The sequence below is a fragment of the Prionailurus bengalensis genome, chromosome C2 (assembly GCF_016509475.1).
Source record: "Prionailurus bengalensis isolate Pbe53 chromosome C2, Fcat_Pben_1.1_paternal_pri, whole genome shotgun sequence".
Classification (NCBI taxonomy): Eukaryota; Metazoa; Chordata; class Mammalia; order Carnivora; family Felidae; genus Prionailurus; species Prionailurus bengalensis.
In genome coordinates, this window is record NC_057350.1 from 133811666 (window position 1) to 133823763 (window position 12098).

A 12098-nucleotide genomic window follows, 5' to 3' on the forward strand; every position below is an offset into this window, starting at 1 on the left:
GTCCCGGTATACAACTATAAACACATTTAGAGAGAAAAGAAAAAGAAAACTACAATATATTCCCAGAAATCAGTAGCGTTTCTATACAGTAATAATGAAATAGCAGAAAGAGAAGTTAAGAAAACTCCATTTACTTTTTTTAATCATTTTATTTTTTAATTTTTTTGAGAGAGAGAGAGAGAGAGAGAATCCCAAGTAGGCTTTGCACTGTCAGCACATAGCCCAACATGGGGCTCAATCTCATGAACTGGGAGATCATGACTTGAGCCTAAATCAAGAGTCGATGCTAAACCGACTGAGACACCCAGGCTCCCCACAACTCCATTTCCAATTGCACCAAAAAGAATAAAATACCTGGGAATAAACTTAACCAAAAAGGTGAAAAACGTGTACTCTGAAGACTATATACAACACTGATGAAAGAAATTGGAGATGACACAAATGGAAAGATACTCCATGCTTATAGACTGGAAGAATTAATATTTTTTAAATGGCCACACTACCCCCAGGGCAATCTACAGATTCATTGCAATCCCTCTCAAAATACCAACAGCATTTTTTCACAAAACTATAACAAACAATACTAAAATTTGTATGGTACCACCAAAGACCCTGAATAACCAAAGCAATCTTGAGAAAGAACAAAACTGGAGGTATCACAATTCCAGATTTTAAGATGTACTACAAAGCTGTAGTAATCAAAACTGTATGGTACTGGCACAAAAACAGACACACAGATCAATGGAACAGGAACATATAATCCACAATTATATGGTCAATAAGTCCATGACAAAGGAGACAAGAATACATATTGGGGGAAAAACAGTCTCGTCAACAAACGGTTCTGGGAAAACTGGACAGTTACATGCAAAAGAATGAAACTGAACTGCCTTCTAACACCATACACAAAAATGAACTCAAATGGATTAAAGACCTAAACATGAGACCTGAAACCATAAAAATTCCAGAAGAGAACACAGGCAGTCATTTCTCTGACATCTGACACCGGCCATATATACCACCATTGTTTTTGCTGGTGACCTCTCTCCAGCCATAGTGGTCTATTTGTATTTGAAATGGAGTATGGCTTGGGGCACCTGGGTGACTCAGTCAGGTGTCTGACTTCAGCTCAGGTCATGACCTCAAGGCTTGTGAGTTTGAGCCCCACCTTGGTCTGACAGCTCAGAGCCTGGAGCCTGCTTTGGACTCTGTGTCCCCCTCTCTCTCTGCCCCTCACCCACTCATGCCCTCTCTCTCCTTCAAAAGTAAATAAACATTCAAAAAATAAAAATAAAATGGAGTCTTTCTTTACTTATTGTTTTATGAATATAATTGGCTTTTTAAAAATAATGAATGTAAAGTGTTTACTATGCACTGTTTACAGGAAGGATCAAGATATATTAAAAGAGCTAGTGGGAAGCAATTTTCAAAGACCCCAAAGACAAAGTCTCTGGTGAGCCCTTTTTCTCCCATGTCTGTTGGCTCTTATGAAAGCAATCTCCTGTTCTGTTTAGTTCCATATTGTCAGAAATTTGAGGAGCAGCCTCAATTGCACATGGCCAAGCATGTTGCCATGTGTTATCATTGCTGAGGAGCTAGATTTACCCCTTCCATGGCTGTCCCTCAGAGCCCGGATTCTTCCTCTGTGCCTAAAACAGCCTCCCTTCATACTCTCTTGCAACTTGAAAAACACCATCTCACCTGCATCCTCTTTATTATCAATCTCATTGAGTCAAATCTCAGCCCAAAGTTGGTGTGGAGACCCCAGTAGGTGTTCCAGGGTAGAAGTTTCATCTCGTGACTTCTCAGATAAGCAACCTAGAACCTCATATCTTGCCACATACAGGGTGAGCAAAATGAATGGCACATGGTAGGGATTCAATGGATGTCGAATTAAATAGAAGCTTTATGATCTATTTCTTTATCACTTCATCACTGCTGTTCCTCATACTCTGTCACTGTTCTTTAGGTAACACTGATTTTTTTCCCTAAATCTTAAGCCAAGCATTTTGTGAGATCATCAAAATGGAAAATTCCAGAAATCCTCATGTCAAAATCACAGTTCCATTTGTTCTCTTTCAAATCTTTTCTCTTTGAAAATTGTCCCTTCAATGGGGCGCCTCAGTGGTTCAGTTGGTGAAGCATCCGAGTTTGGTTCAGGTCATGGTCTCACGGTTTGTGAGTTCGAGCCCCACATCGGGCTCTCTGCTGACACCTCAGAGCCTGCTTCGGTACTCTCTTTCTCAAAAATAAACATAAAAAAGTAAAGTACAAAATTAAATTAAAAAATAAAATAAAATTGTCCCTTCAAGATAAAACCACACAATATGTGATTTTGGAAGTCACTTGATTTCCCTAAGCCTGTTTCCTTATCATAGAAATAACAATAATCACTCCTTTCAAAGGTTGCTGTAAAGATGAAATAAAATTATGTGTGTGAAAGCTCTTAAGGGCTAGCCAAACCTTATCATTATCATTACCTTAAACTCAGATCACAGCAATACTGATATTCAACATTAATAGCTACCTAAAACAGAACAGCCTCACTGATGGAGCTTTCTTTAAAAGGTTATACTACTCTATTTAGAGTTTAGCCATTTTCTCTTCCATATTTTTTTCTTGTTTTCCCACAGCCCTTCATTCCTTGAATCAGTGGCATTCACTTCCTCAGGAGGTAGGTGGGTAGGTCAGCCTGGTTTTGGGAATCCCGTGGCAGAAGTGGGGGAGCCTGGCTCCCCATAGCGTAGACCCAGAGGAGAAGCCATATCCAACATGGCATCTGGTGGTAGCACTACAATGTCTGAGGGAGAAGTCCAGGCAGAGGGGCCTGTGAAGCCCTGGACATGCCAGGACAGTGTGGAGAATGCAGCCAGAAATTTCTCAGGGCCACAGAGGGATGTAGAAAGGACTGAGAAGATGGCAAAAGAGCCCTGACAGTTTGCAAAAAGTGGATGCGATCAGCAGAATAGCAGGGTCTGAGGCAGATGAAGCTTCGAGATGGGAACTGCCATGAGGAAAAAGGACAGCTGTGGAAGCTGACCTCCAAAGACGGCCCTCAGTGAAACCACGCCTCCTGACGGTCATGGACCTGCGCAGTCCTCTCTCACACTGAATTTGGGTTGGCCCTGGCACTCACTTTAACCAAGAGAATAATGGCACAAGTAACACAGTTCCAGGCCAAAGTCTTAAGAAAGCCTGGTAGCTTTTACTTGTGCCCTGGTGGAAGTCAGCTGCTTTGTGAAAAGCCCAGGTCTTTCTGCTTGTGCAGAGAGACCACGCGAAGGAGTGCCAAGGGCCTAGGGCTGTCCCAGACCAACCAGCTCATGGCTGTCAGGAACAAACCTGTAGTCTCACAAAGTCAGGTTTATTAGCCCACTGCAATGAAACAGACCACATCCAGAGGAACCACGGGATGACTCACCAAAGGTAGAGTTAGCACAGGATTGGAGGGAGGGATGGAGTTTAGGTGGAATATAAATGAAGCTGAGTGCTTTGTTTCTGAATTGAAGAAATCATTTTATTAAATTGAGGTCATTGAGGAAACTCAGTGTAAGGTGACATTAAAAGCCAACAATTTTCACGCAAAGCATTTGCAGAATACGTATGCATTATATGAGGAGGGATGAGAGGGCTCAAGGAAGATGAGTGGGGTGCAGACGGAGGACAAAAGATGGGGGTGCATGAGAGAGTTTCAGTATTCCAACCCAGTTACAAATTGGAACAATGGAGGTCTGCTAGGAGCCGGGCAATGGGATTATGACAATAATCCTGGCTGGCCTAGGAAGTGCCAATGGATTCAAAGCCACACATAACATTCTAATTCTTTCGATGGCTATCATTTAAAAAAATTGGGATGCCATCTTTCATAGATCATAAATTCACATACCACGAAATTCACCATTTAAGAATACACAAATAAATGATTTCAGTATTAAATCAAAGGTTCAATTGGCTCAAAGCAAAGCAGGCTCCGTGTAAAGGATTCCATGTCAGATCTGGACTGTGAAGCGGACCCCGAGGTCCTGTTTCCTGGAATGCTATAAAGTTATAACAGATGGAGAAATCTGTGTCCAGAAACTCTGCATGTGCATCGCAAATCAAGGCTATTTGGGCATGTCACGCTTACTGATAAAAATTCCTGATAATCTATGATTTTAGAAAGCAAAGTTTCTCATGAACGAGAAAGATGGATGTTAGGGCACTTCCAGCTGCAGTGTGTCCTTGGCTAAAATATTTCCTTCTGTTAACTGTGCGTCTGACATTATCCATGTCTCTGATTCCAGCCTGATGAATGGCTAGGCAGATGTTTACATTCATGGTCTGAGCTGATTTTTACTTTCTCAGAGTAAAGAAGGCAACTCAGGACTTCCAGGCCAATGGAGCCTCCAGCGGGCCCAGTTCCAGCTGCCATCTGATGGCCGCTGTGAGAGAGGCCCCAAGCGAGGTTAGGAGAATCAGCTGAGTCCCACCAACCTGCAAAGCTGGGACAGAGAATAATGTCTTGCATTTAGCTGCTAAGTTTGGGAACGGTTTGTTACCCATAGATTATGGAATCGGCCAGGCTTGAAGCAAACCTCTCCCCTGATGGCAGGGAAGACCCCCCAAAATGAGATCATCCTCAGGTAAGAAGGAAACAGGGGAGAGGAGTGAATCGAAAGTAGATGAAGCACTTAGAAGAGACTGAGTGTTACCCTCTGGTGATAGAAGTCAGAAAGCGGCTACCCCTGGGGGATGGAGGTTTGACTGGAAAGAGCATGAGGGAACCCTCTGCATTGCTGGACGTGCTATGTGTCTCGATCTGGGAATGGTTACCCGGATGCATACCTACTTAAGAATTCATCAAGCCATATGCGTAAGATAAGTAGAAATGGAGCTCAGGAGCTGATTTCTATTACAGAGGAATAAAGAAAAGTCAACCAATTTCGTGAACTATATACCTGCCACAAACATACTATATAAGTGAAAATAAGAGATTATGACAGACACATGAAGGAAACAAATATTTATGTAGGAGAAAAAGTACAAATTATGAATTTAAGGAGGAACATGATTGTGAGCAGGGAACTTAAGAAGAGTATAAAATTACAAAATTGCTGGAATATTAACTCAGAATTCCTATTTTATGAATGAAATTAGAAATAGACTTTACCTCTTCAAGGTCATGTCCCTGGAATTAGAGATGGAAGGAAGCTTTGAAACCCTCTTTCACTAGTTCTCAAACTGGGCTGCACACCGGGATCACCTGGGGAGCTTTAAAAATACTGATGCCTGTGCCCCTAGAGATTCTGATGTAATTGGGTTACAGTGCAGCCTGGGATTCAAGATTTTTAAGATCCCCAGGTGGTTTCCGTGTGCTGCCAGGATTGAGAACCACTGATCAATTTCAACCACTCTTCACAAATGAGAACAGAGGCCCAGTACTGACAAATGGCTTGCAAAGTATCCATTAATTGGCCAAAGCCAATTTTCTCTGATGTGCCTTAATAGGAGGGAGCTGTGGCATGGATAATACCAAACAGTGAATAATCTAAAAATAATTTCTATTTGGTTTGGGAAAGCAGCACGTGACTTCCCGGCCACTGACTGGTCTGCTAATTCAGTTTGGCTCAAATGAATGTGCCTTTTCCTGAGTTTACACTGACAGCCCAGGCCTGTGCTGAGGTGTGGAAGGAAGGCGGCCAAACTAAATATTGACCATGGTCAGTTCCCCAGCTGTCCAAAGCACACAATAACTATACAGACGTGCGGACTTCTCTTTCTTACCAGAAGACTCCACAGAGGGACAAAACTAGCTTTTTCCTGACCCTGTGTTCTGTGAGCGGTGGGTGCCTGAGGCATGAAGAGGGAGTGAGGGGGAGGGGCTAACGGTTATCAAGGGGCATTTTTGTGCCAGGTTTCATGCTACCCATTCCTATAAACAGCATGTGCTCCAGACAACTCTATGAGTTCGGCATTCTATTATCCTCGTTATAGAGATGAGGAAACTGAGACTTAGGTTGTAGAAGCACCAAAGCAGAGCCAACATGGAAACTCGGGCTTGCTTTACTCCGTCCAAGAGGGATAGTGGAGGCCCGAAACTGAAAAACAAGCTGCAGGAGGATCCTTGGATTTTAAGCCCTGAACAGGCCCTGCCTCCCTGCTTTTCAGCCCTAACAGTCTAAAGGCAGCAGTAAAGAGGCCTCCAGAAGCGCCTGTGGCAGCCACGAGGAGCCAACTACCAAAATCCCCAGCTGCTGCTTCTCCAAAATCCATCGCCTGATGTGTGCCAAGCTCACACTTCCCAGGCATTGTGCTGCTCCCCTCCGATGTCTGCGTCCAGTAGGATATGAAGGGGGCCCGTTCCTGGGAGACATGGGACTGTGACAGAAGCTTTGCCAAATCTTCCTCAGACGGCAGGCAACGGGAATGCTTGGGCCCAATCTTCTCTCCCTCCCTCCTTTCCCAGGGTGAGGTTTGCATGGCAGTCTGATGGCTCTCTCAGCCTTTTCCTGCTCCTTCTGTTTTCTCTCACACGAGTGGTTCCCTGAATAAAACCCTTGGAGTGTTCAATCCCATGCAATGCCCCTCCCCCACTGGCGCCCCCAACCATATATGCATCACTGTGGGGGGAAAGGAGGTCATCCTCTGCTGACTCTTCTAGAAGAACATGGTCCGAGATTTTGAAGGTGAAGTCTACAGAGGAACAAGTTTCTCAATATGTTTGCCCTTGTCATTGGTCTTAGTGCCATGAAGGAAGACAGCCTAGGCAACAAATGGTTCACTAGCACACCAACTAGCCCTAATTCATTTGCCAAGAGTTACCTTTTACTCCAGGCATCCAGGAACACCAGTACCAACTTAAAAAGGGTAGGGATTCTTTTCCGATTTCACATCCTTTGGGGAAGACATTCAAGCCCTGCAGCCTCAGTGACTCCTTGTAGGGAGATTCTCTTGTCATCTTTTGCTGCTCCTGAAAGAAGAAAGCAGATAAATGATAAGCTGATTCTAAAACACCTAGAAGGGGGGCGCCTGGGTGGCTGTCAGTTAAGCATCAGACTTCGGCTCAGGCCATGATCTCATGGTTCATGGGTTCAAGCCCTGTGTTGGGCTCTGTGCTGACAGCTCAGAGCCTGGAGCCTGCTCCGGATTCTGTCTACCGCTTTCTCTGCCCCTCCCCCACTCATTCTCTCCCCCTCTCTCTCCAATAAACATTAAAAAAATTTAAAACACCCAGAAGGAAAGTGGTGCGTGCCACAGTCACCAGTATCAGTCAGAGTTGTTCTGGAAGTACCGACCAATGCCTCCAGATAAAAGAAAGGAAGAAGAGGTGTTTTGAAAATTATTTATTTTTTAAGTTTGTATTTTAATTCCAGTTAGTGAACATAAAGTGTAATATTAGTTTCAGGTGTACAATACAGTGATTCAACATGCCCGAACATCACATGGTGCTCATCACAAGTCACTCCTTAATCCCCATTGCGTATTTCACCCATCCCTCCCCGCCTCCCCTCGGTTCCTTCTCTAGGAAAGGAAGAAAAGGTTTAAGAGAACCCATTAAGTATGAAATTAATACACAAAATATGTAAATAATAGCTAACTATAAATGTAGTAGAAGAATTTATTTACACTAGCACAAAACGGATTAATGTCCAGGAACAAATTTAATAAAAATGGGGCAAGGCTACTATGAAAACTTTAAAATTCCACTGAGGGACAAAGAAAACCCACTTTCAAAAAATCAAAGATACCCTAGCATTAGTAGAAACAATACTTTAAGATTCAATTCTCCAAATATCATAAGAACTGATATTTGAGAAATATGCATTTAATGCCGTTCTGTATTAACCCTGTCTTTTTGTTTTCTGTAATTCTGATTCTTTGACACCGGGCTAGCTTACCCTGGAGGGACTGCCCCTCCCAGGTTAGTTAGTTCCTAGAGAGAGCAAATAAAACCAAATGATCCAGAACCCACAATCCCAACCACCCTCTTTATCACAGTCCTTACTCCTCTTCTTCTCCCTCCCCACCATCCTCCTATCCTAACCACCCCAGGGTCACAGCACCAGGTCACCAGGGGCTGCCCCTACACTCCAGAGCCCTGGGAAATTATTCAAACTGGCCAATCCTAAACCTGTTTACTGTGCCTCACCTTTTTCTTCCCAAGATCACGGTAGAGACTTCAGCCCACTACTTCCCTTTCTCTCTATGCCTGAGATCGACCTCTGTGTCTTCTGTGGCCTGAGTGGTGTGGCACACTCCTCTTAGGAATTGTAAGAAACTTCTCTTTTCAAGACAATGGTCTCCTGATCTGTTGGCCTTATTGAATCTCGAGTTTTTCTATTATTACACTGTATTTTAAAGCACAATCCAAGGAAAATACCAGGGTTTTTTTGTGTGTGTGGTACTGAATATACAAAAATAATCAAGTGGTTATTATGAAGAGAACCATGAACATTCTGGCAAATGAAAATGTAGGTAGGGTAGTGGGGAGGAAGATAGAGTGGCTGGTGGAAGGTGGGGAGGCAGAGATGGCAGTGAGTTATGAAATGGTTTATGGGTGTAGTGGGTGTAAATTTCAGTCCAAAGCACTCAAGTGTGAAAGAAATATTTATTTTTAGTAATTCGACTTCAGTCATGTCAGGGCCTCATGGCCCACAGCCATCCTCCCCCACCCTGCTCTAAGAATCGTGGGGCTCATCTAACACCCAGGCGTAAGGGTGGGCTTCTGATTCTTGGTGGCTCATCTATCCACCCCGCATCCTTGGTTGAGGCTGATGCAGCTTTTGGGACATAACCCCCTCCTGGGTCACCTCCCAGGCAAGAAAATGTCTGTGACGTTTAGATTGCTATATGCCATGTGGAAGTGGACTCTTCAGGGGTGAACTCAGAGGAGCATGCCAAACAGGAGCACAAGGACACAGGCCCTGGAAGATGAGGGGTGGGTGACATCTGGGTACACAGACACTCAGTTGAGTGGGGGAGGGGAATGGGAATTAACTGTGAACATTCTGAGTAGTGACAGATGCCCATACAGGGTGTTGTAGGAGTGCTGGGAGGGAGAGCAGTTTCACAGAAGAGGGGTCTTTTGAGCTAGATCTTGAAGGATATAGCTGATTTCATATGGCAAAAATTGGTAGGTGTGCACAGGGCACTGCAGTAGAAACAGCATGAACAAAACTCAGGCTAAGGTGAAATCAGATCTGATTTCCTGAGCCCACCTTCATCAGTGGAGGGAAGGAGGCAATTCCCAGGAAACTGCTGGGACCAGGGCATGAGCCATGTGCCTGTTGATTAACCATTCCATAGACCACAGGTCATCTTAGTGACTGCTGGATACAAAGTACAAAATTGTGGATGATGCCATCTCTGTGGATATTTCCAGGCCTGAGTCAAAATTTAGAATGTTTCCTTCAAACTTCGAAACTGAAGATCCAGGGGTTTCTGGGTGTGCCTTTTTTCTGCTCCCTAATCGGAGTAAATTTACAACCTGGATTTACCATGGGCTCACTGACTGGCTAGGCCCTCTCCTGGAAAAGGCCTTAGAAGGGACAGAAGATCCTACGATAATCCAGTGGAAGCCAGAGGTGTAGACAGCGCTGCTTGTCAGATCTGAATCTAAGCAAGGTATACTTTTGCTTGCACCTCATCAATGGGGAGAATTCATAGGATCTTCAATTTCCTTTATCCACATTACTCCATTAGTCACATTAGCAGCAGCAAATGCAACCAGGAAACACCAGATGCTTCAGACTTCTTTCTGTATACATTTCACTTTCCAACGCAAGTAGCAGAGTTTCTCAGTCATAATTCCCATCTAGAATTTAACTGGTTTCCAACTTTCTTTAATGCGTTCAAATGAAATGCCACCCTAGTCACTCTGAATTTCCATTTGTTTCAGTCACCTGGCACTTCCACACGGGAATGCACTGCTCCCTGCTGCCTAGTGAAGAGTCTTGCAAATAGTAAAGGAACAAAAACATTTTTGGAATCCGTATTTTCATTTTCCTTTGGGGTTCAAAAGTCCTACTACTTCTTTGTAATAGAGTTGAGACCTTTTTTCCTAAGGAAAATATACTCACTTCACATGATAAACGGAGCTACTTCAAAGGTGCATGTGTTAAAAAACCATAGAAGGTATCCACTGAGCTATTTCCAACCATCATGAATTCTCATTCAACTATTACTTAGTGAACCCCTGCAGAGCAGGTGGCTGTATAAAGAGGGAAAAACAGTGGCGCCTGGCTGGCTCAGCCGGAAGAGCATGTGACTCTTGATCTCAGAGTCATGAGTTCAAGCCTCATGCTGGGTGTAGAGATTACTTAGAAATAACTTAAAAAATAACTTAAAAAAAATAAGGTAAGTAAAATAACTTAAAAAAAAAGGTAGGTAAAAACACACAACCCCTGTTTTCCAGGAAATGACTTATCTACTTGGGGAAGTATTTAAACTTCCCCATTTATTTAAAACATGAGGCCACACTGCTCAAGGCAGGATGTAATTCAGCCAGTGTCTCCTCTAAAGTCATATATTCCTAAAACACAGTCGCATCAGCATGCCTTCTATAGGCCAGGCATTGGGCTTGGAGTTTCAGGGTAGCATTCTGAATTCTCAAACAATCTCATGATGTAGGAAAGCTTTTAGAAAGAATATGAGTAGAGGAACTAACCCAAGAAGTCGTTTCCCACCCCAGATTTAGTTTTCCTAAATCAAGAAAGCAACCCAAATCTTTCAAAGTTCAGTTTTTATGAGACACTTGAGTATTCAACATACCAGGATCACATAAGAATGTTCATCAAATCAAGTAGGAGGTGCAAAAGGTTGTATCATGGTAAATTTGACTATCAACCAGTAGATTTATCTTAGAGGGGCTTCTTCAATATCTTATCCTTCTAAGGGAAGATTCTTAGAAGGAAACCAATTTCGAGATTACTGTTACAAAATAGGTAGTCCATGGACAGCGTCATCAAAGTGCTCCTAGACTAATCGGGTCTTCATATGCTCAGACTGACCTCTGCTGGATAGTCTACTAATGTGTTAACATGTTTGTTTTTTTTTTTCCTCTTGAGCTAAATGTGGCTAGGGAACAAGCATTTTCCCCAAATTATATCTAGTATTTAGATTTACATAGTTCAGTTCACAAATATTCATCAAAGCTTCTACACTACTTTACAGCAAAATCTTGCATTGCACTTGGCTGCCAGAGGCAACCATCCATGGGTAGAGTAGGACACTGACAAGGTTACACGAGCTACCCACTCTCAACACTGTTTTTGATATTCTCTATGCTTTTATGCAGCCCAGGCCCTCTAGTGTGTACCTCAGAAGTATGTAAGTGTGTTTGCCATGTAGGCCCAATTTCAGGGGCTCACTGGGTAAAACCACAGCTCCCCGCAAGTGTCTTGACATCTCAAAGCTGGACTCCACTCTGTAGAAGTCACTTATGCCCCTAAATAGCCAATGGAGACAAGTCTTATGTGTATATTGCAAACCAGCTGAACTTTGAGATAGAGTCATATGCTCCAATTCATATAAAATTCCAGATCATAAATGATACTTTTCAATTTCTAACATCCTTTTAAAATAATGTCTGTTTCTGATAATAAAAATTAAATAATTATTTTTATTTTAAAATTTCGTAAAAGAAGGAAAAATTAAAGAAAATAAAAATTGCTTATAACTCCATCAACACGTTACATTAAAATTTTGGTTTATTTTGTGCCCATCTTTTTCTTTCTGTGTATGTATGACTGTGCGAGTATAGGTGTATACCCTGACCTGGATCCATCCATTTTGTAGCTTGTCTTTTCACTAGTATTATATTGTGATGATTCCTCCAGTTATATATACTCTTTTTTTAGAGAAAGAGCAAGCATGGCAGGGGCAGAGGGAGAAGGAGAAAGAATCTTAAGCAGGCTCCACACTGGGTAACACGGGACTCGATCCCATGCCCATGAGATCATGACCTGAACCGAAATAAAAAGTCAGATGCTTACCGACTAAGCCACCCAGGTATCCCTATACATACTCATTAACACAATTTTTATTTTATGAGGTCAATAGGTCATAACATATGTAGCCAATGTCTTATTTTTTTTTTTTTTTTAATTTTTTTTTCAACG

General features: G+C 42.8%; 1 protein-coding gene across 2 annotated transcripts in view; it reads right to left on the minus strand.

Annotated features, from left to right (window-relative positions):
* HACL1 (2-hydroxyacyl-CoA lyase 1) overlaps positions 1–12098 on the minus strand; it is a 90854-nt gene that overhangs the window by 39975 nt on the left and 38781 nt on the right. For both annotated transcript variants that reach the window (XR_006299513.1, XR_006299514.1), the window contains exon 18: positions 6802–6949. The gene's annotated coding sequence lies outside the window, so the exon portion shown is untranslated. The remainder of the gene's footprint in view (positions 1–6801; positions 6950–12098) is intronic.